Raw genomic sequence first — 21901 nt, 5'->3', positions numbered from 1 at the left:
TCCCTCTGATGATCGCTGCACTCTGAGAATCCTCACTGATCAACACAGAAACAGTCAGTCCATGAAGCTGCGACCCTAGCACCTCACCGGAGATCCATGTCAGAATTCACACCCCCAAACCCACTAGCTCAGAGGTGGAGAATCGGGGAGCAATGAGGGAATCTGGGGGAATCCGAGGGGGAAGGAGGAAGATTCATACTCTCCCTCTACCTCACTCAGACCCCCCAAAACAGTAACCATGTCCCCTTGTCAGTGCATCCAGCAGCAATTTAATTACTGCCCAATAAACCATCATCTTGGTGTCTCCATGAATCTCTGGTACCGTAATCCCGCAAAAGTCTCACAATTCTCCAGCACCAGGGCTGCTCATTGCACGAGGTGGAGTGCTTTCAACAAGGGTTCTAGCCTCCCCACCAGCTCTCTCTCTTTTTACCCTTGGTTGAACCTTTTCCCGTGCCCGTTGTCAAACAGGGATCTGCACTGATCTGCACATTCTACCAACCCACCTGTACCGACTCATTATAACTTCAGCAAACAACAATAAACAAATAATCAACAAACAAACAAATAGACAAACAGGGTAACAGGGTAAGTCTACACAAAAAATCCTTATTTTAACAACACCTTTTATCTGATAATGCAAATGAAACTAGCTGTGACACTTTAAAAATCCTTATTTTAAACAAAACTCTCTCTGTGTTAATTTCCTTACCTGCTCAAAACCTCCTATCTCGGCTGTCCTTTAAAATCGTTTCCTCAAAGATACTTTATGATCCATAACTGATCACAAATCTCTCCACATCGCTACAGCAAACACGAGAAAATACCCCTCAAGCTATCCCTCAAGCTCGGTATGCAATGCCAGTAAAATGTCCCCTTTAAATCTTCAAACAGCTCTGATCTCTAACTTCCCCTTTTTAAAAGTATTTTTCATTCACTTTTTTTTCCTTTCTCTATGTGTCAGTTTTAAAACGGCTTTGAAATTGGCTTGTCTAAAAAGAACAATGCATTGAAAAACCTTGCAAAATGCACACCTTCCTTTAATAAATAATTCAAATCTCTCTTTTACCTTCTTACTTCACTTACCTTACCCTCAACAATGTAGGATGTTCTTAATTAACACCCTACTCACTGACTTAATCTCATCGCATTCTTCCAAAACACCCACCTGTCTTCAACCCCCTTCCAACCTGCAAAAAATACCATTCCAATACCCTTCCAAGAGTCACCAAAACACATTAAACATGTGCAAACAAATTATGCACTTTTCAAGCAGAATCAAGCACCTATCATTCCAGAGCTCTATAACCAACATACTAGCAAAGGGAAGAAGTCATATTATTCATATACTATACCATTGTCTCTTTGAAGAATACCTTAGCAAACTTATATGAATATGCATATAACAGTACTCACCCTTTCCACGATACCTAAACATAACAAGGGAGATTTACTTCACTCTAATCTAATTTTCCCCTTTTGGGACATCATATAACAGGGAAAACAGGGGCTGCCTTACCCCAATACAGCCCTGTATCCCACACAACACAACATATATCTTATTACTTGAATGCAAATGCGATAGATAAGAAAAGCCAGATAGAGCAAAAGTTTTGTGGGTTCCGGTAGTAATTGGTATTTGCCTCATTACCCTTTTCTTATTCTCTTTCCCAAAAAGAGCGTAATATTACATTTTAAACTTCTCAACAGTCCCACAGGACACAGGCTTCCCAAGAGCCTCTTCTTAACAGCCTGGCCCGTCTCACAATTCTCTTCTTAATTAAAATTTATCCGACCAGGATTGTGTCTGTCAAAGCTTCAAAGTTTGACCACAATCCTGCCAATTCCTAAATTCCTAAATTCAAATCTCAGCGAGTGCCTCCATTCTGTTGTGATTAAAATGGTATTCCTATATACCTGACAAAGACCAGCTAGGTATAACTAACGCAATTACAATACTCACGAAACCCTTTACTTAACACTGCAGTATTAAGGAGACAACATCTTGTCAAACACAAGAAGAGATGGGTCAAAATTAAAGTTCAGGAGTTGTCTGGTTTATTCTGGGAGGGACTACACTTTATATGCACCATTATCAGCCAATCATTGCATAGAACATGGGTGTGGTTAATACAGAGGTGTACATTACATATCATTACATATCATTAATTATGTCATCTGCTTTCATGAGTCACAGTCATGAGTTATGTGGCCTAGACATATTGTGACACAATTTCTTTATTTAGACAGTACAAAATAAAACTGCCTATGCAAGCTATATTTTCTTATATGCATGCTTTATAGGGAAACTGCCACAGTCTGCAAATACAGAGTTTAAACTAACTAGTAGGTTATGAAAATAGAAAAACTAGAAGTGAAGGAAGACGAGAAAACTATAATCAATACACACCATATGGGAACGATCGAAGATCAACCCCCTATCGGCACGATAGGAGACCCTATTACCAAAATAGAACACCCCAAAATGGGTGGAAAAAAACATTTTGGAGAAACAATAGGAGAAACAATGGCCACAACAACGGACCAAGACCATACCAAGACAACCGATCATACCAACACCAACAAAGTGAATACAGAGGCCCAAATAATGATAATAGAGGACGCCCCCATGAGTCCCATGCACCTAGGGGCAGAAGTCCTTATAGACAATACGAAAGAAGAAACGCTGAATACCAGAACCGTCCTACTCAAGAACCCTACCATGCCTATCATAGGAGTCCCATTCCTACGTATAATTATTATGCACCCTTGGAACAAAGACAAGAGGATGATAGATCAGATAGACATAGACAATCAGGCATGGACTATGAGCGATCTTTTTTAGAGAGGGGCATGAAAAACGATCTGTCGAGGAGAAACGAAAACCAAAGATATTACAGAAGAACACCAGAAAGAAGAGAGGATGTAGAGGGGGTAAGAGAAAACAAAAGAAAAAGAGAGTAAAAGGCCAAGGCATCTTTAACCTCAGTGGACAACACCTCACCCACGAGGAAATAGGAGTTCTAGATAAAGGATTAAAATACGCACCTGTAAAAAATCTAGACAAATTCCAAACATACATAGGAATTCAGAAATTTGTCAGAAAACTGAACATCAAGAAATACTTGTTGAGTAACCCTTGCAGATCAAGCATTACAAGACCTACTGAAGATATCACACATAGCACTTTAAGGAATAAATCTGTGTTCAACCCTGCAACAAAGGATAATAAACATATCGAGGTGTTCAAATGAATTGTACTTGACGAACTCAAGGAATTAAAAGTCAAGAAACAAGAAGAGCCTAAGTACATAAAAAGTGGAATTCGGAAACTTACCAAAAGAAATGACTTAGTCATACACCCAGCAGACAAAGGAGGAGGTATAGTTATCCTTTCTAAAGAACAATATAATAGAAGCATGAATACCCTCCTACAAGATGAAGAAACATACACTTGTCTGTTGGGTAATCCGATGTTTAAGTGCAGAAAAGCACTCGATCAAATTGTTCATCTAGGCCTAAAAAAGGATATTCGGAACAAAAAAGAGGCCAAATACCTTACTCCAGAATCATGTCATACCCCAATCATATACATACTTCCGAAAATTCATAAAGACAAAGTCAACCCACCCCCAAGACCAATTGTAAACGGAATCGACTCATTAACAGCAAGAATGGGACAGTACATTGACCATTATCTCCAACCAGCAGTACAAAAAACAACGGCATACTTACGAGATACGAAACACATACTGCAAATATTAGAAGATATCCCACCAAACGATGGACCTTGGTGGTTAGCCACAGCGGATGTTGCCTCTCTATATACGGTAATACCACACTACCTAGCCTGTGAAGCAACCAAATGGGGACTCAAAAAGTATACAAATCTACCTTGCATCCAGAGGAAATATCTAGTAAAATGCATGGACTTCGTTTTAAAAAATAGATACTTCTGGTTCAATCGGCACTATTATTACCAAAAAACAGGAGTGGCCATGGGCGCAAAATTTTCTCCCAGTGTAGCAGGCCTCTTTATGGCACAGAGGGAGGAATAAGAAGTCTTCATTAATCCACCAAGTGAACTAGTCATCTACAAAAGATATATCGATGATATTATAATAATATGGAAAGGCGAACAAACTAATCTCATACACTTCCTAAAAAAGTTGAATAAAAATAATCGTAACATCAAGTTGACATGGGAAATTAGTGACAAAACCATAATGTTCCTTGACCTTGACATAACACAAGAACAAGGGTCTTTCTCCTCTAAAACTCATTTTAAAAGCGTTGATCGCAACAGCTATTTACCACTGGGAAGCTGTCATCATAGAAACTGGCTGTATAACATACCCAAAGGCCATTTAATGTGCCTAAGACGCAACTGCACCCAAGATATACAGTTTCAAGATCAGGCAAACAGCATGAAAGCAAAATTCATCGAAAAAGGCTATACTGAAGACTTTATCACTAAAAAAATAGCAGAAGTAACCGCTATAATTTGTAAAGATTTACTCAAAGACAAACTCCACACTAAGCCACTACAAGATCTTGTGCCGATTATTCTAGACTACAATATACAACATAAGCAAATCGAACGAATAATCAAACTGAACTGGAATATATTACAAGCAGATACCGTATTTATCGGCGTATAACACGCACCGGCGTATAACACGCATCCCAAGTTTAGGAGGGAATTTTGTGGAAAAAACTTTTAGGAGGGAAATTTAAGGAAAAAAAACTTACATTTAAATGCCCATCAATGCAGCCTTATCAGTGTCCATCTGAAGCCTTGTCAGCGTCATTTGCAGCCTTGTCATGCAGCCTGTCCGCATTGCAGCCTTGTCATGCAGCCCGTCCGCATTGCAGCCTTGTCATGCAGCCTGTCCTCATTGCAGCCTTGTCATGCAGCCTAACCTCATTGCAGCCTTGTCATGCAGCCTGTCCGCATTGCAGCCTTATCATGCAGCCTGTCCTCATTGCAGCCTTGTCATGAAGCCTGTCCTCATTGCAGCCTCGTCATTGCAGCCTGTCGTCATTGCAGCCTTGACATGCAGCTTGTCCGTCTTAGTGCATTGTCCGCTTATGTTTTTAAAAATGGCGTCGCCGAGATGTCCTGAGTATCTCGGCGGCACCCGGAAGTTCTTGGTGGCTTTTGGCCGCTCTCGGACCTTCTCGGCGGCTTTCAGCCGCTCTCGGACCTTCTCGCGACTTTTGGCCGCTCTCGGACCTCAGCAGCTTTCGGCCGCTCTCGGAAGGTTCGAGAGCGGCCGAAAGCCGCCGAGAAGATCCGAGAGCGGCCTAAAGCCGCTGAGAAGGTCCGAGAGCGGCTGAAAGCCGCCCAGAGCCCAAAAAAATTGTGCGGAAATCGCGTATCGCGTATCGGCGTATGACACGCACCCGCGATTTTCCCCTGATTTTAAGGGGAAAAAGTGCGTGTTATACGCCGATAAATACGGTACATGTCTTAACGAAGTCCTCCCTGCACGTCCAAAATTTGTATACTGGAGAGCCCCTACCATTAGGGATAAAATTGTAAAAAATATCCCAGACCCCCCAGGTAGAGGGCTAACATTCTTTACAGGTAAAGGCTTTTACCCTTGCAAAAGGTGCTATGCTTGCACCAAAACAAAACATCCAAACGAGAAGAAAAAAGAATTTAGGTCAACAAGTACAGGAAATATCTACAAAATTTATGAATTTAATTGTTGTATATACGGTTGGGGCCGTATATGCCCTGGAATGTAGCTGTGGGCTACAGTATATCGTTCGCACTAAAAGGCCACTCAGAGTCCGAATAAAAGAACATGTACAAAATATAATAAAAGGTTTCGATAAACACAACGTATCTAAGCATTTTGCCCTTCATCACAAGAAAGACCCGTCGCAATTAAAATTTTGGGGGATTGAGCCCTATATAAAACATTGGAGGGGAGGGCATAAAGTAAGGACTCTGAGTCAACTGGAGTCAAAATGGATATTCACCTTGGACACGCTCACGCCAAAAGGCCTGAGCATTGAATTTGACCTCAACTGTTTTATTAGTGACTTTTAATCCTCCCTCCACCATCACTATATTCTGCACTAATTGACTTTCTGAACCATTCCTTCCTTTCTCATAATAGTGAATTGATGCCATGCCAATATAGATCCTTTATGTATTTTTAAAAAAATAATTTATTTACAACTATTTTTTACATAAATCCCGTAAATTTATATACTTTCTCCTTTATCTCTGCCCTATGAAGAGTATTGAAAAATCAGCCCTCTGAAATACACACACATAGGCCCCTTATATACACATCCGAAATCTTTCCTAACTCTATATTCCCGATATTCTAGATCAGGGATATGCAATTAGTGGACCTCCAGCTGTTGCAGAACTACAAATCCCATGAGGCATAGCAAGACTCTGACAGCCACAAGCATGGCACCCAGAGGCAGAGGCATGATGGGACTTGTAGTTTTGCAACAGCTGGAGGTCCGCTAATTGCATATCCCTGTTCTATATCAATAGTTCAAGAAACATATCTTCTACTATTTCTTATGATAAGATCAATCTATGTTCTTATTTATTTTTGTCTCTTCTTTTATTAAGGTTTTATGCAAATATACAGATATTACCTGTGCTATTATCATGTATTACCTTTAACCCCGTCAATTCCGGTCGCATACTTTTCTTTCATATATATATTTTTTTATGCAAAAATTTAAATTAAAAAGGTTTTTTTAATCTTTTTATACCTATTTTTTAAATTAATCCCCCTTTTTATTCTTTACTTTTTATTTTTATTTTTATGTATTTCTAAAATCCATAGAAATTTCTCCTTTTTTCGCAAATAAAAAATTCTCTTAATACATTATTCATGGTGACCCTCCGTCCTCCTATTTTTACTGTTAATTTTAAATCATGCTTCTATTATAGAAGCAAATGCGTTCTGCTTGCTGCAGCCACCCGCATACGTTTTTAAGTTGGTCGCTTGCTCTATTATACAGCGATGCCCACCAACATTATGTCCACCGGCCGCTCTAGCGACATATTTCCACCAAGATGGCCGCCATACGTCTTCCGGAATACAGCAAACCGGATGTTTACATCCTCGAAAGCAACAAAATGGCCGCCGGTCCATTTCCGGCGACCATGTCGAAATGAATATGGCCGCGGTGATACTTCCGGCGCTCGTTTAATAATAAAAATCAGCTGCGTTTGTTTATTTCATCTACCTGCCTATATATAGTCACTCCATAAACGTTTAAGCTATCCTCTGATGAAGTCACGTGACCCGTGACGAACACGCGTCGGGAATTACCGCTACCGGAAGTGACGCTGGTCGAGCTCGCTGCTCGTTTTTACATTGCCTTCTTGTCATTCTGTGTTTGTGAGTACCTGACCTGAAGTTTATTCCTTTAATAAATATTGCACTTTTTTAAAATACTACACTATGGAGCATCCTTCCTTTATGCTTTAATCCTACATACCCGGCACGAGACCACCTATGGCGAATACCCCAAAGTGACTCTTAAAGAGGCCACGCACCATATAGGGAGCAAGATAGGGATGCCAAACAGGAATTGCCACATTAGGATCCATAAAGGGAAAAGACCTCCAGGAACACCTAAAGACACACTCAATATATGCTGTAACCTTACAGCAGTAAGGTAAGAGGACATCCATAAATTGGCCACTTAGGATCACACGAAAATTACGTTACCCCACAGAACTCCGTTGGATCACCCTAACCATCACCCATTACATTGAAGAACACCTAGCACTTTATTTACACCTGTAGTTTATTTTATCTCATGTGACTTTTTGATTTTAAGTTTATTTATGTTTTATGCGACTTATGATATAGTCACTACACGGCTCAGTTGCACCTTATGCGACTTTGTATAGTTAGCACTTTACTGCACTATATGGACCTTTATATGGACATTTGATATAAATATTCTTCCGTCGATTTAGACGATTGTTCAAACTGTGCTTTTTTCACTTGGATTCAGCCCTCAGCACTACTGCACTTTGACGTTTATTTTTCAACAAATTGTATTACTTTTTACGTATTTTTAAATACTAACTGTTGCACCTTCTATTATCTCCAATTCTCCATATAATATTACCATTTTTTATGAATTACTTTTACCTGTGTGTATTGATGTGTATGTTAAATCACTGATCCAAGGTACTATATGATTATTACGCTATTACATTTTACTTCTGTCATATATCTGATGTACTACTAGCCGCCGTCCACTTACCTGTATATACATTTTTAACCATTTATTATACCCACCCTCGTTGGTTTTACTAGGATTTTATCTCTACACAATACACAACTATTGTAAATTTACATATCCTCTAGTACAGCGCACCACTATTCTTGTACCTAACTAGTAGGTTAACCCAAGTTAATCCTATATGAACTTATAAAGATGGAGTCACTCTGGTTCAGCCATATCACAACAATTTTCTCCTCCATCTGCAATGGCGCTGTGGACGAGCACCAACTGCAGTGGAGAATATAGACTGCACCTGCCTACAGGTATACAGTATATTCAATCAGAAGAAGAATTTTTTGAGGTGTAAACTTAAACCAATATATGGTCAGTTGTTTGTTTATTTAAAAAAAATGATTATTTCTTTTTTTTATGAAGGAAATAAGATAACTAAATGCTGGCACGGTGTTTCATTGTTAGCATCTGCTGCTGAATGGAAAAAAATAAACATATTCCACATATACATAAGTGAGGTAGATAGAGGATATCCCCTTGTTGGGGCATTGTACTTTGACTGTGGGGCTCTCATCTGTCAGAATACACTGATCTACAATTTTTTTTTAGCTTGTCTGTTCAACAGAAGTCAATCAGTTGAACAAGGATGGCCACAGCAGTCCCTGCAGCACTGTCCAAATTGCGATCTTTCTTAAGTTCATCCATTGTGAATGTTGAAGTACAGGTTGCCTTCAAACATTTGGCTATAGGGACATATGTAGGAAACAACCCTAAGGCTGGGTTCACAATATCTTTGCATGCGGCTCATAGCAGAGGTCCGGTGTGTCCCCATTCACTGTTTTAGGTCCAGTTTTTGACTGAATTCAGACCTGAAATAGACCAAAAGACACACAGGGTTCCTTTGCAAATTTGAACTGGAAATATGTGAACCGACTCCATTGAGAGCTGGTTAAAGTCTCCTGCTATTGCAAATTGGACACGGGGAACTTGTGAACCCAGCCCTAAAGCTATGACATGAACTTGAATTCCACTCTGCTCAAGGACAAAAGGAATGTGTCACTGAGCCTTAATTTAAGACAAAATATCAGAAGAACATTTTTTTTTTTTTAGTCTTGCAGACTTTCACATATCAACACTGTCCATTATGGCATTATTAGGCACCATGAAACATTTATAATGATTTCTTTTCACTTGCTTTTAAAAGTAGACCCTACAAAAACAATTTTGGTTGGTCTGTACGCAGGTACCTGTGGTGTGTCTTTATTGTGTTATAACTAGGTTGATACAGTGTGGCTTTAAATATTCTGTCTGATTGCTGTAGAGGACATCTTCCCATGGAAGTTTATCTGTCAGCACATACAGCTGTATTGTGATTCTTTCTCTTCTGCTGCACCCCTCAAAAGAGCCCATCTTCCGGGACTCAAGTTTTTATGCACTTCATCTTTATGCACCTTTTGCCTGTGTGAAGGAACAGTGTTATATTACAGCAGCAGTTCTAACCCAAATTATGTGAATCAACTGTATATGCACTGTATGTGAATATCAACAGACAGCTTGTCTATCCAAACACAGTTCTTTTGCTTTTGGAAGGGGGATGTGTTCCTTTACTCCAATCAGCTCTCACACACTGTCACTGCAGTCTCTCCACCCCCTCCTCTCTGCTCCTAACAGAGGAACAAAGATTTTTTTTTATTTTATTTTTTAAAAGAGATTTTATTGAGATTTAACAAATTACAACAGGGCAAAATAAAGACAGTTCTCTTCCATGTTGCAACAAGTAGAAACCAGAAAAGAGAAACAATAGTATTAACAGAACAATGTGAATCACAATCTCACATGTTTCGTGTATGCCAAACTTCAATACAAGCGTGGAATCGTAGGGTTACGACTTGGGTCGGGGCACAATAGTAGGGCTGGAATGATAAGCCGCTTGTCTAGCTTTTCCTGGTGGAATCTGAGAGCTTGTATTCTAGCGTGTTCCAAGATGGCCGTCTGGGTCCCTAAGTTCCGATCAGGTTTTTCCTATAGGTGGTATTTTGTCTGTGGCTATTTGGGGGACGTCTGTATAGCTCTGTAAGGGTGTGATGTAGATCATGTCGGAAATTTCGTAGGAATAGTCGCAAAGCATTTGAGTCTTACGGGGGATATTGGCTGAAGGGAATAATGAATGGGTAGTGTAAGGGATTCGTATGTTTGGAAGAGGGGGCTAGTAACAAAGGGGGCAGATGGGGTAGGAGAGGATAGCAAAAGGTATGAAGATAGGGAGGGAGAAAGGGGGAGAAGAAGGGGAGGGGGGGAGTGATCACGCCTCCCGGGGCTAGGTGGAACAGCTACGATCGTTTTCATGATTAAAACCTATTTTCGTTGATCTTATTTGGAGTAGTATGTTGTTTACTCAGGATATTCGTTCGAGAGTCAAGGTGGGCCGTTGAGGATGTTAGCATAGGATGAAGTGGATTTGAAGTGGGTCCAGCAGGCCCATTTTGTGCTGAATTTCGATAGTGTATGAACAAAGACTTTAACACTTTTCTGCACATTTGAAGGGGCGTGGGGAAGAGAAGTCAGCAGATAAACAAGTAAACCTTTGTCGGGGTATTTTTTTTTTAAGTAGAATTTTATTTATTTTCATACACAACAAACAATACAGAAAACAAACTGTATATGAAGCGAACATCGTTTAAACCATTACATAATCTGGTAAACTGGTATACATTTAGTGGATATGTGACAACTTAAAGGTCCAATGTCCATTCTGCTTAACTGGAACCAATCAATGATCAAGGGGCTTCATTTAGTCTTTCAAGGGGTCGGCGGTATGGTACTTTCGGAGCTGACCCAAGAGCCCCAAATCTTAAGGAATTTTTTTGGGCATCCTCTGGCCTCATACGTCAACTTATATAATGGTATTGCATGATTAATGGTAGTGATCCAAAAGGCTATAGTGGGTAAGGGTTGAGACTTCCAGTGGATGGTTATCGATTTCTTGGCATGGAACAATACTATGTGCAGAAAGGTTTGTACATTTTTAATTATACCTTCATCATCAATATATCCCAGCAAGCACCGTAAAGGGTTGCAGATATTGGGTATCTGAGTCAAGGAGCTGATAAAGTCTGTGACCTCCGACCAGAACTTCCTAATCGGGATGCACTCCCACATCATATGAAAGAACGTACCATCTACCGTACAACAGCGAGGGCATAATGTAGAGGGCAATCTATTTAATTTGTATAGTAAACATGGTGTAAAGTAGGATCTGTATAACAATTTTGTCTGTATCTCCTTGTCATGGGAGGAAATGACTGAGGGGACCTGGAGGGGAAGAACTTCCTGCCAGATGTCCTCCATCAATTCAGGGATGTCAGCACTCCATTTATCGGCCATACTGCTAAGCCTATGAGTTGTAGAATGTAGGAGGGATCTATAATATGATGAAACTAGTTTAGTGAGAGAAGAATTGGTCAGTAATCCTTCTAGCGGAGAGAGTTGAGCAACTATGTTATGAAGGCCGAACTGTGTTGCAGCAGTGTGACCTATCTGCAAATATATAAAGTAAGCTGTATTGGGTAGGTTATATTCCAGAGGAAATCCCTCAAATGGGCGGAACACATTATTTGAAAATAGGTGCATAATCGTTATCACCCCCTGTGTAGACCAAAATCCCCCATCAGTTCTGCGGTAGAATTCCTGCAAATTTGGATTTCCCCATAGTGGAATATTTGGTGAGTAGGTATTGCGTTCGTTAAATGCCAGCATTTTAGTGCGCCTAAAAATCCGTAGGGTCATTGCTAGTATAGTCGTGCCCTCTCTCCCTCTAAGGGACAGACGATGAATCAGGTTTTGAAGGGACTCATAGGAGGTGAGTATAGCTGCGAAGTAACTGATCAATACAACCTATTATTATTATCAGTTATGTATTACTTTGTCTAGTCCCTATAGATTAGTTAGTCTATCACTCTGAGCACATGCTATCGTTAATATCACAATACTACAGCAATTAGCTATGAACCCAAAGACACGGTCTAAAATCAAACAAATCTCATTTATTTCCCAAGGAAATAAGAAAGCTTAGGTATATAATAGAAATTACAAGAGTACATAGCATACAATCAGAATACAATACAAGCAGTATACTTAGCAGACCCTCGTGACTGAACCTCGTCATGGAATAAGAGAAAGCTCTCTTTGATGAATCCTTTTTGATAAACACACCTCAGCCACACCACACCCCATTGCCCACCCCCCTTTGCCTGTGGACCAATCAGCGTCTCTGGGGCGTCTCCTCCCCCAGGCTAAATATCTCTGACAGTCCTGCCATAACTGGCCTCTGGGGGGCAGTGTTTGCCCATGAATTGCAACTGCTCCGACTGGGTTCACATCTTGTGATTCGATCTCGGACGCCCTTCCGGCTCCCCTTTTTGTCCTTACAGACAGACCGGAGCCATCATTGTCCTAAATCTATTTGAAGCTCCATGCACACCAGGTGGGCTGAATAGAACTCCTTCAGCTATGCAGATTGTGTTTGGTGCTTGGTTGTACAAACAGATATGTAGAAACTTTAGATGTATCATGTTCAATTCCAACAAGCTGCCTCCAGGGCAGTGGCCGCATTGTTGGTTTCAGGATAAAACCACCAGTGCCGTGAGCCAACTGTGAGGCAATATAATAGGTTTGAAGGCAAGGTAAGGCCAGTCCACCCTCCATTACTGGCAACTGTAGGGTGTTTCTCGCAATCCTAACTGCTCCTCCCCTCCAAATGAAGGTGGTAAGAAGTGAGTCTATTTGCTTAAACTTGACCTTAGTGACATATACTAGCGAATTACTCAGGATGTACAGAACTCATGTACAAGATCATTTTAAAAATGTTTATCCTACCTAGTAGTGTTAGGGGGAGGTTGGTCCACGTCTTTAATGTGGTTCTCAGCCTTCCAATAAGAGGATCTAGGTGTCAGGTCACCTTGAGGCGAGGTGACAGGTGCACACCGTAGGGATCAGGAGTGCACCGCAAGGTTGTGGACCCTACGGGTGACTGCTGCAAACGGGGGATAGATCCCACTGGGGTTAGAGTGTAAGATTCCCTGGGGCGCGGAGTCTAAGAGCCAGCAGGTGTTCACCAGCGCCTCCAGTGGTGAGGATGGACTTTGCTGCAACTGGCTCCAGGTCACGACCCCCAGGGTCCCCCAGCTCACACCCACAGTAGGAACCAGGAGGATAGGGATGGTGAGGGACAAAGCCTAGGTCGGGGCCACAAACAGACAAAATAGTTGGGTACACGCCAAAAGGTCAGGATCACAGGCAAACAGGGATAGTCAAGACACGCCAAAGTCGGTAACGGAAAACAGAAGCAGAGCACACGGCAGGAAACAGGAAGCTAACACACAAAGGAGTACACAATGGTTGATCAGCACTGATGGCCTGCAGTGCATAGGTTAATATAGGGCTCCCTGATAGGGCCTCGGGTGGAGCCATGCTTAGAGGAGAGGTTATAAAAACCACCAGGTGGAAGTGGCTGACCTCTTAGTCTGAAGACATGGGGGAAGGTAAGCAAACACAGGAAGATCACTGCATAACCATGACACTAGGTTAATTTTGATGTAGGAGGAGATCGGTTGTTGTATCATAACCCCCAGGTATCGGAAGGAGCTGACTATTTGTAAGGGCCAGGAGGGAGGTGGCAATATCGACGTTGCTTGGTCTATCATAAACAGAAGGGATTTGTCCCAGTTGACTTGGAACCCAGAAAAGTGATCAAATCTCTGAATAATTTCCAGCAGGGCCGGGAGAGAAGATTGGGGGTCCAACAGGTAAATTAACATATCATCAGCATACAAAGATAGCTTTTCTTCCAGACCCCCAATTGTCAGTCCCACTACCTCCCCACTGGATCTTATTAGCGCTGCCAGAGGTTCTATCGCCAATGCAAATAGCAGCGGCGACGGGGACATCCCTGTCTAGTGCCCCTCTTTATCAGAAAGGGATCAGACATGGCTGCATTTACTCTTAGTCTAGCGGTGGGCTTCAAATAGAGTAGTTGCACCCACCTGATAAAGGTGTTGCCGAATCCAAATTTTGCTAAAACTTCCAGCAGGTATGGCCATTCGACCGAGTCAAATGCCTTGTGTGCGTCCAAGGCCAATACTGCCCGAGATCCCACATTATCATGAGTGACTTGCAGATTAGTAAAAAGCCTACGCAAATTGATGGAGGTCGATCGCCCAGGGATGAACCTAGTTTGGTCCGCTCCAATAATAGCAGTGATGACTGTGTTCAGTCGCCGGGCAAGCACCTTGGCCAGAATCTTGATATCTGAATTAATGAGCAAAATCGGTCTATACGATTCACAGAGCAGGTGATCTTTATTCGGTTTGGGAATGAGGAAAATCAGCACCTCTGACATAGAGGGCGGTAACTGTCCCGTTTTCATAGCAAAATGATATACCCTCAGTAGGTGAGGTATTAGTAGTTCTCTGAAGTGCATATACCACTCGATGGGGAATCCATCCAACCCTGGCGTTTTATTTCTGGCAAAGGATTGTATGGCTTCCCCAATTTCCTCTGTCGTTAGAGGGGCATCAAGAAGTGAAACCTGATGATCCTGGTCGTGGTAGCAAGATATCAGATAGGTAGTCATCCAGTTCCACAATCGTGTAATGAGCTCTGGTAGTGTATAATGAGTAAAAAAATGCGACAAATGCATCCATTATCTCTTTGTTTTGTTCTACAACTACTCCCTCTGAGTTTCTAATTCTTGGGATGCTACATGGCTGATAGTCGGGTCTGGAGAGATAAGCCAGTAGGAGACTGTTTTTGTCACCGAACTCAAAGAGTCGCTGATTCTGAAACAGCAACTTCTTCTGGGTGCGCTCCAAAAGTACCAAGTCTAGTTCCCTGGCCCTGTGCTTCCAAGCCGTGTGTGTCTCAGGGGTGGAGGCAGCATAATATGCAGCTTTCCCCTCCCTGAGTCCCCTTTCGGCATCCACCAGTCTGGACTGAGATGCTCTGAGGGCTTGCCCGATTGCTGCAGCAAAAGAGCTGTGTGTGGTGGCTTTAAAAGCATCCCAGACCACCGGGAATGAGGCGCTCTGCTTGTTAGTTATCCAATATGATTTCATTTCGGCCATACTTTGGTCCACAACGGCCTGATCAGCTAGCCACAAAGGTCTCCACACCCTATAGGAGGAGGAGGAGTCCAGGGCAAGGACTACCATTAAAGGAGGGTGATCAGATACCGCCCTAGGGAGATACTTAACCTCAATCATCATATTGAGCAAGTCTGATGAGACTAGACAGAGATCAATACGAGATAAGGTACCATGTGATTCTGACTGACACGAATACTCTCTCTTATCCGCATGCTTCCATCTCCAGGCCTCTACTAAATCAAATTGAGTCAGAAAAGAACTCAAGGGTGTGGGGGGCAGTGTAGAGCAATGGAACCTATCAATAGAGTAGGGATGAGCTTCGTGTTCGAGTCGAACATACGTTCGACTCGAACATCGGCTGTTCGCCCGTTCGGCGAATACCGAACGTTATGGGCCGTTCGCGCCAAATTCGTGTGGCGCTCACGGCCCACAATGCACTGTGCCATTGCAGTGCATTGCTGGCTCATGATTGGCCAAGCATGCACTGTGACCCCGCATGCTTGGCCAATCACAGCGCTGGCAGCGAGGAGAGCCATGATTGGCCACAGGCAGGATGTCTGTGGCCAATCATAGCTCAGGCTGTGTAGTACACGCCCCACCCTATATAAGGCCGCCAGCGCGGCGACCTTGTGTAGTGTGTTGGCATCTGTAGGAGTTAGTGGGTGTTCTGTGTACCTTCAACACAGTATACACCGTTCGTTATCGGCCGATTTTGCGTTCTTGCTCTTCTGTAGTGCAGTATACACCATTATATCCACCTATATTGCTAGCTATCTTGCTCTTTTTAAATAGAGCTTGCAGTCAGTTGTAGGAGATTGTGCGTGCTGTCTGCGTGCCCTGACCTCAGAAAACACCGTTATATCCACCTATATAGCTAGCTATCTTGCTCTTTTTAAATAGAGCTTGCAGTCAGCTGTAGGAGATTGTGCGTGCTGTCTGCGTGCCCTGACCGCAGAATACACCGTTATATCCACCTATATAGCTAGCTATCTTGCTCTTTTTAAATAGAGCTTGCAGTCAGCTGTAGGAGATTGTGCGTGCTGTCTGCGTGCCCTGACCGCAGAATACACCACTATATCCACCTATATAGCTAGCTATATTGCTCTTTTTAAATAGAGCTTGCAGTCAGCTGTATGAGATTGTGTGTGCTGTCTGCGTGCCCTGACCGCAGAATACACTGCTATATCCACCTATATAGCTAGCTATATTGCTCTTTTTAAAAAGAGCTTGCAGTCAGCTGTAGGAGATTGTGCGTGCTGTCTGCGTGCCCTGACCGCAGAATACACCATTATATCCACCTATATAGCTAGCTATCTTGCTCTTTTTAAATAGAGCTTGCAGTCAGCTGTAGGAGATTGTGCGTGCTGTCTGCGTGCCCTGACCGCAGAATACACCGCTATATCCACCTATATAGCTAGCTATATTGCTCTTTTTAAATAGAGCTTGCAGTCAGCTGTAGGAGATTGTGTGTGCTGTCTGCGTGTCCTGACCGCAGAATACACCACTATATCCACCTATATAGCTAGCTATCTTGCTCTTTTTAAATAGAGCTTGCAGTCAGCTGTAGGAGATTGTGCGTGCTGTCTGCCTGCCCTGACCGCAGAATACACCACTATATCTATAAGGGGATACCTATTGAAATTACCAAAGATATACTAGTCAAAATCTAGTACTAATATGCTTAGGCTTGCATTTCAATAGCTTCAGAGTTGGGACATACAAGCATACTGGCGTACGTGACAAACTATGTACAAGATAGCGTGACTAGATGACAGATATCTGTATGTCTCTCCAGAGGGTCTATGCAAGATATTGATATCTCAGGAAACATCTGCCTGTGGTTTCGTCTCTATACATTGCTGAGAGGCACAAAGCTAGATAAGGACTGGTTACGCAAGAATATGGTCAGTCAGTAGATGCTGAAAGGGCAAAATAACTGTCAGGAGATTGTATTAACCTTTGACTTACATTTCAGGAATGAACTAATATTGTCGATGTATGTGTAAATCCCCCGATTGGCCCCTCACGGGGCAGGGCTTTGTGGAGTACCACATAAAAGACGGTCCACTTCCCCATTAAACTCTGTAATCAGTTACCACGTACTCTCGAGTGTATGTGTATTGGTTATCCGCCGGCGATTGGGACCTCCATTGAGCCACTCCAGCCTAGGCTATCCAGGGGAATCTAGAAGACGAACACCTTACAGTTTTGGTACCAGGAGTGGGGTTTGCACAGGTAAGTCATTTACACCTTTACCTCTTTTTATGGTAATTGGCGTTTATGCTTGACCTGTCCAAACAACCATTATAAGAAATTTAATTATATATATATATATATATATATATATAAACTGTGCCTTCGCAACGGACTAGGCTGGTCCCTTGGGGGGTGAAAAGGGTTCGCAGGTACTGAGGAGTCTGACTAGGTTGGTCCGACTATAAACTAAGAGAGATATTCATGATTATATTCTAACACGGGAGGTATCATATACGCCCGTGACATAAGGATTGGCTAAATGGACGCCCACTTGAGAACTTTTAAAGTGCACTATAAATAATGAAATGCATCATGATGTGATTACTTGATAATGTACATGTAAAGTTTTAAAGCTGAAATCTTAAACCATACAAATATGTCTGTTTCTCTTTAGGTGCAAGCGTAAGTATATAGAGTATTAACGTTGTATAAGATATAATTATATAGAGTGGATATCTGTTTGAATAAACCCAACTGTTGTTAAATGAATACAGAGTATGAAGAACCAGATTGTAGTGAGGTAGCACCCGCCTGTTCACGCTGCACGCTAGGTTTACTTTTTCTTAGCATTGATGAAAGGTAGATTCTTTTGACCACTAGACCTACAGGCTTCTCTTGCAGACTTGGTGTAAGAGGGGTATATCCCGCCACCAGGAAAGGTACCCTTCATCGTATATTAAGGGTAAATCTTCACAGTTTTATATAAGTCCATCTGCCCCAAAAGATCAGGGATCCTACTCCCAGACCAGAGACCGGATTATTGAACAAACCGGGTGTTATCACCTGTGTCCTGCCACTAGACACACACTGCCCAGACTACTAGATGGGGAATTCTGCAGCAACCCAAGCCATGGCCACCCCATCACCCTATGAATTTGTCAGTAATATGATCCCTGGCCCCCAGGTAGAACCATTTTGGACACAAGTCCGAGAAAGGTGTCAGCAATTGGGGATACATGACCCAGGGCCATATGGTCCTTGTACTGAGGAAGACTGGCAGGAAGTAAGTAAAATATGCCAAATCCACAAAAATTCGTACCCTCCAGGGAAGTGGGAAAATATTCAATATATGAAAGATTGTTACCATGCATGGGATAAATGTCTACGCAAATATAAAAAGAAGCATATTAATAAAACTACGAAGCTTACTCCAAATATAGGACCCAGTACTATGGCTGAAGCCCCTGCACCCCCTTCACCTCCCCCTCCCCCGCCTCAATGTCCACCCCCACCTTATGTTATGGTAAAAAACGAGGATGGGACGCCAGGTCCATACCTTCAACTATATCCTTCACTGGATCCTGTAGTCCTAGCCGCCATAGCACACACCACAGCAACACCACAACAAGTGGCCCAATGGGAACAAGTAAGTAGGGGCAGAGGAAGAGGGGAGACAGGAGGAAGTTACAGGACAAGAAGAAGTGGGTAGTCCCGAAAAGCAGGAATTAGAGTAAAGATAAAAGAGTTTGAAGAGAGGAAAAAGGAGGAAGAAGAGAGAATAGGGAAAAGGAGAACTGAGTTAGAAACACTTATGGAAGAACTAAAACAAAAAGAAATAGCCCTCAATGAGGCAGAAAAGGTAGAAGTGGATAGGAAAATAATGTTAGAAATGTATCAGAAAGACTTGGAAGAAAGGGAGAAGGAATTCCAGGAGGGAAGGGAGAGAGAGGAACAAAGGATGGAGGACCTAAAAAAGGAACTAGAAAAGTTAAGAAGGCAATTAGGGAAGAAGGAGGAAATGTTAAAAGAAGCGCAGGATAGGATTATAGCGCTGCCCCCCACCACTACAAGAAGCCATACAAAAGAGACACCTATTCCCAAAACTGAGGAGTCAGGTCCAATTAGTAAAAAAGGGACATTATCCATAGAAGAGGAAACTGAGAAAGAAGTAGTAGGGGCTTCATTCAAAGCACCTTTGATGACCATAGGGGACACCGAGGTGCATATACCATTACCTTTGGGTACACTCTCCAAAATAAAAGAACTATGTCCCAATCCCAAGAAGTATCCACGAGATGCAGGTACCTTTCTGGCAAAATATAGTGCAGGCACAGGGCTTGACAAAGATGACATAAAAGGTATTCTTAGCATTGTAGACCCAGACAGCCCAGAAGAAGCCCCTGTAGACAACCTATGGGCAACCCATATCCAGACCGATAAGGATTGGATATCCTTTTGGAAAGGCATGGGAGGTCATTGGTCCAAATTATACAAAGGATCATCTGCACTCCAAGAACTGATCCTAGCCAAGCAGGGACCTAAAGAGAAATTCTATGATTACTGTACCAGAGTATACTCCCTATGGAAAGCTGTAGATGGGGCCACACCACAATTATTTACTACTACCATCATGTCGGGAGGCGATCCCAAAGTGACGCAATTGCTCAAATTCACAAACCCCAAATGGGCGGAGCAAGTACCAGATGAATTCATGAAGGACGCTAGGTCCAGAGAGACTTCAGGAGTCTTTGAACAAAAAGGGGGAATTTTCCCCTCCTTGACACAAACACAAACCCTAGTCACACCTGAAACCTCATCCTCACCACCGCACCTCATGACCATGCAGCCCTACCCACCTGACCAAGGATGTTTCAATTGTGGGGAACAGGGACATTGGAAATCACAGTGCCCATATAGACAGAGGGCGAGCTATCCAAGGGGCAGGGGAAGGGGGTACAACGCTGCTAATCGCCCCCCCCCTCACACTACAAGGTACCCCCAATACCCGCCACCTCCCTAAACACCATCTCAAAACCATGCGCTTGCACAGCCACCCTACACCCCAACCTCTAACAGACCTCCCCCTCGAATCCCCATGCAGTGGCCGTCTACCCGACAAACACACCCCCAATAGGGATGCCTAGAGTATGTCCCTTCCCTCAGTCTGGTGTGCCACAACCTATCATGGAAGAGTCTACCACAAGTTATATTACACGTAGACAACTACATTGTGTGTTTCCTGCTTGATTCAGGTGCCACTTTTAGCTCATTAAATGATGAGAGGTATGACACACCACTGTGTACTGAGGGACACTCTATTGGAATAAATGGGACATCGGTTACTCATTCCGTTACCCCGCCTTTACCAGTCTCTACCCCGGATGGACTAGAGCTATGTATGCAGAGTTTCGCTGTCCTGACTTCCTGTCCAGTGTCCCTAATGGGCAGAGATTTACTATCCCAGTTGAACATTACCATTAAGTTTGACAAAGACGGCTCCCTCACTGCGAGTTCCCCTCTTTGTGACTTACACAGCCCAAAAAGACATGCACACAGGAGTTTCTTTCTAATGATACCTTCCTCCCTTGACCATCACACAATTTGGGCAGAAAACAAAGGTAGTGTGGGCTTTATTAATTGCACACCATATGCACCCCAAATGCGATCAGATGCGGGGATACAATATCAAAAACAGTATCCCCTACCCCCAGAGAAAGTCAAAGGCATCTCCCCTCAAATTAATGATTACATATCAAAAGGTATCCTGAAACCAATCATCAGTCCCTGGAACACGCCCATTTACCCCGTAAAAAAGGCCAGTGGGGAGTGGAGACTTGTACAAGACCTAAGGGCAGTTAACAAACAAGTGATTCCACTTCCACCCCTAGTCTCAGACATCACTTTTATCTTCTCATGTATACCGGCACATTCTCTATGCTACACAGTGATTGATTTAGCAAATGCCTTCTTTAGCATTCCCATTGCGGAAGAGGCCCAGCCTATGTTTGCCTTCTCCTGGACGGAGGGCCAGTTGACGGGTCAGTTAACCTGGACACGCCTGCCTCAGGGGTATGTTGATAGTCCTGCTGCCTTCTCTATGGTACTCAATGAGACTGTCAAATCTTGGACGCCTGAGCGAGGGTCGGTGCTAATACAGTATGTGGACGACTTGCTCCTGTGCAGTCGCACTGCTGAAGATTGTGCGGTCGATTCCACATCTCTGTTGAACCATCTAGCCCACATCGGGCATTTAGCATCCAGAAAGAAGATACAGTGGTGTATGCCACAAGTGGAATACTTGGGGTGCATACTAAAAAGGGGGACAAGGATGGTCTCCCCCAAACGCGCCGCAGCCCTACAAGCTCTGAGCCCCCCAAAAGACAAGGCAGCCCTGCTCTCATTCTTGGGCGCTGTGGTATATTGCCGCCAGTGGATCCCCGACTGTTCTCATTATGATGGCATACTAAGAGAGGCCACCGCCTCAACAGCCCCTAGGCAGGTTGATTGGACAGAGGAACGGCTTAAGGCCTTCCAGGCCCTATTGA

This window comes from Lithobates pipiens, unplaced genomic scaffold, assembly GCF_037356315.1.
Source record: "Lithobates pipiens isolate NorthernLeopardFrog02 unplaced genomic scaffold, aLitPip1_a1.2 Scaffold_16, whole genome shotgun sequence".
In the NCBI taxonomy this organism is placed as follows: domain Eukaryota; kingdom Metazoa; phylum Chordata; class Amphibia; order Anura; family Ranidae; genus Lithobates; species Lithobates pipiens.
This window is presented reverse-complemented; position numbering follows the sequence as displayed.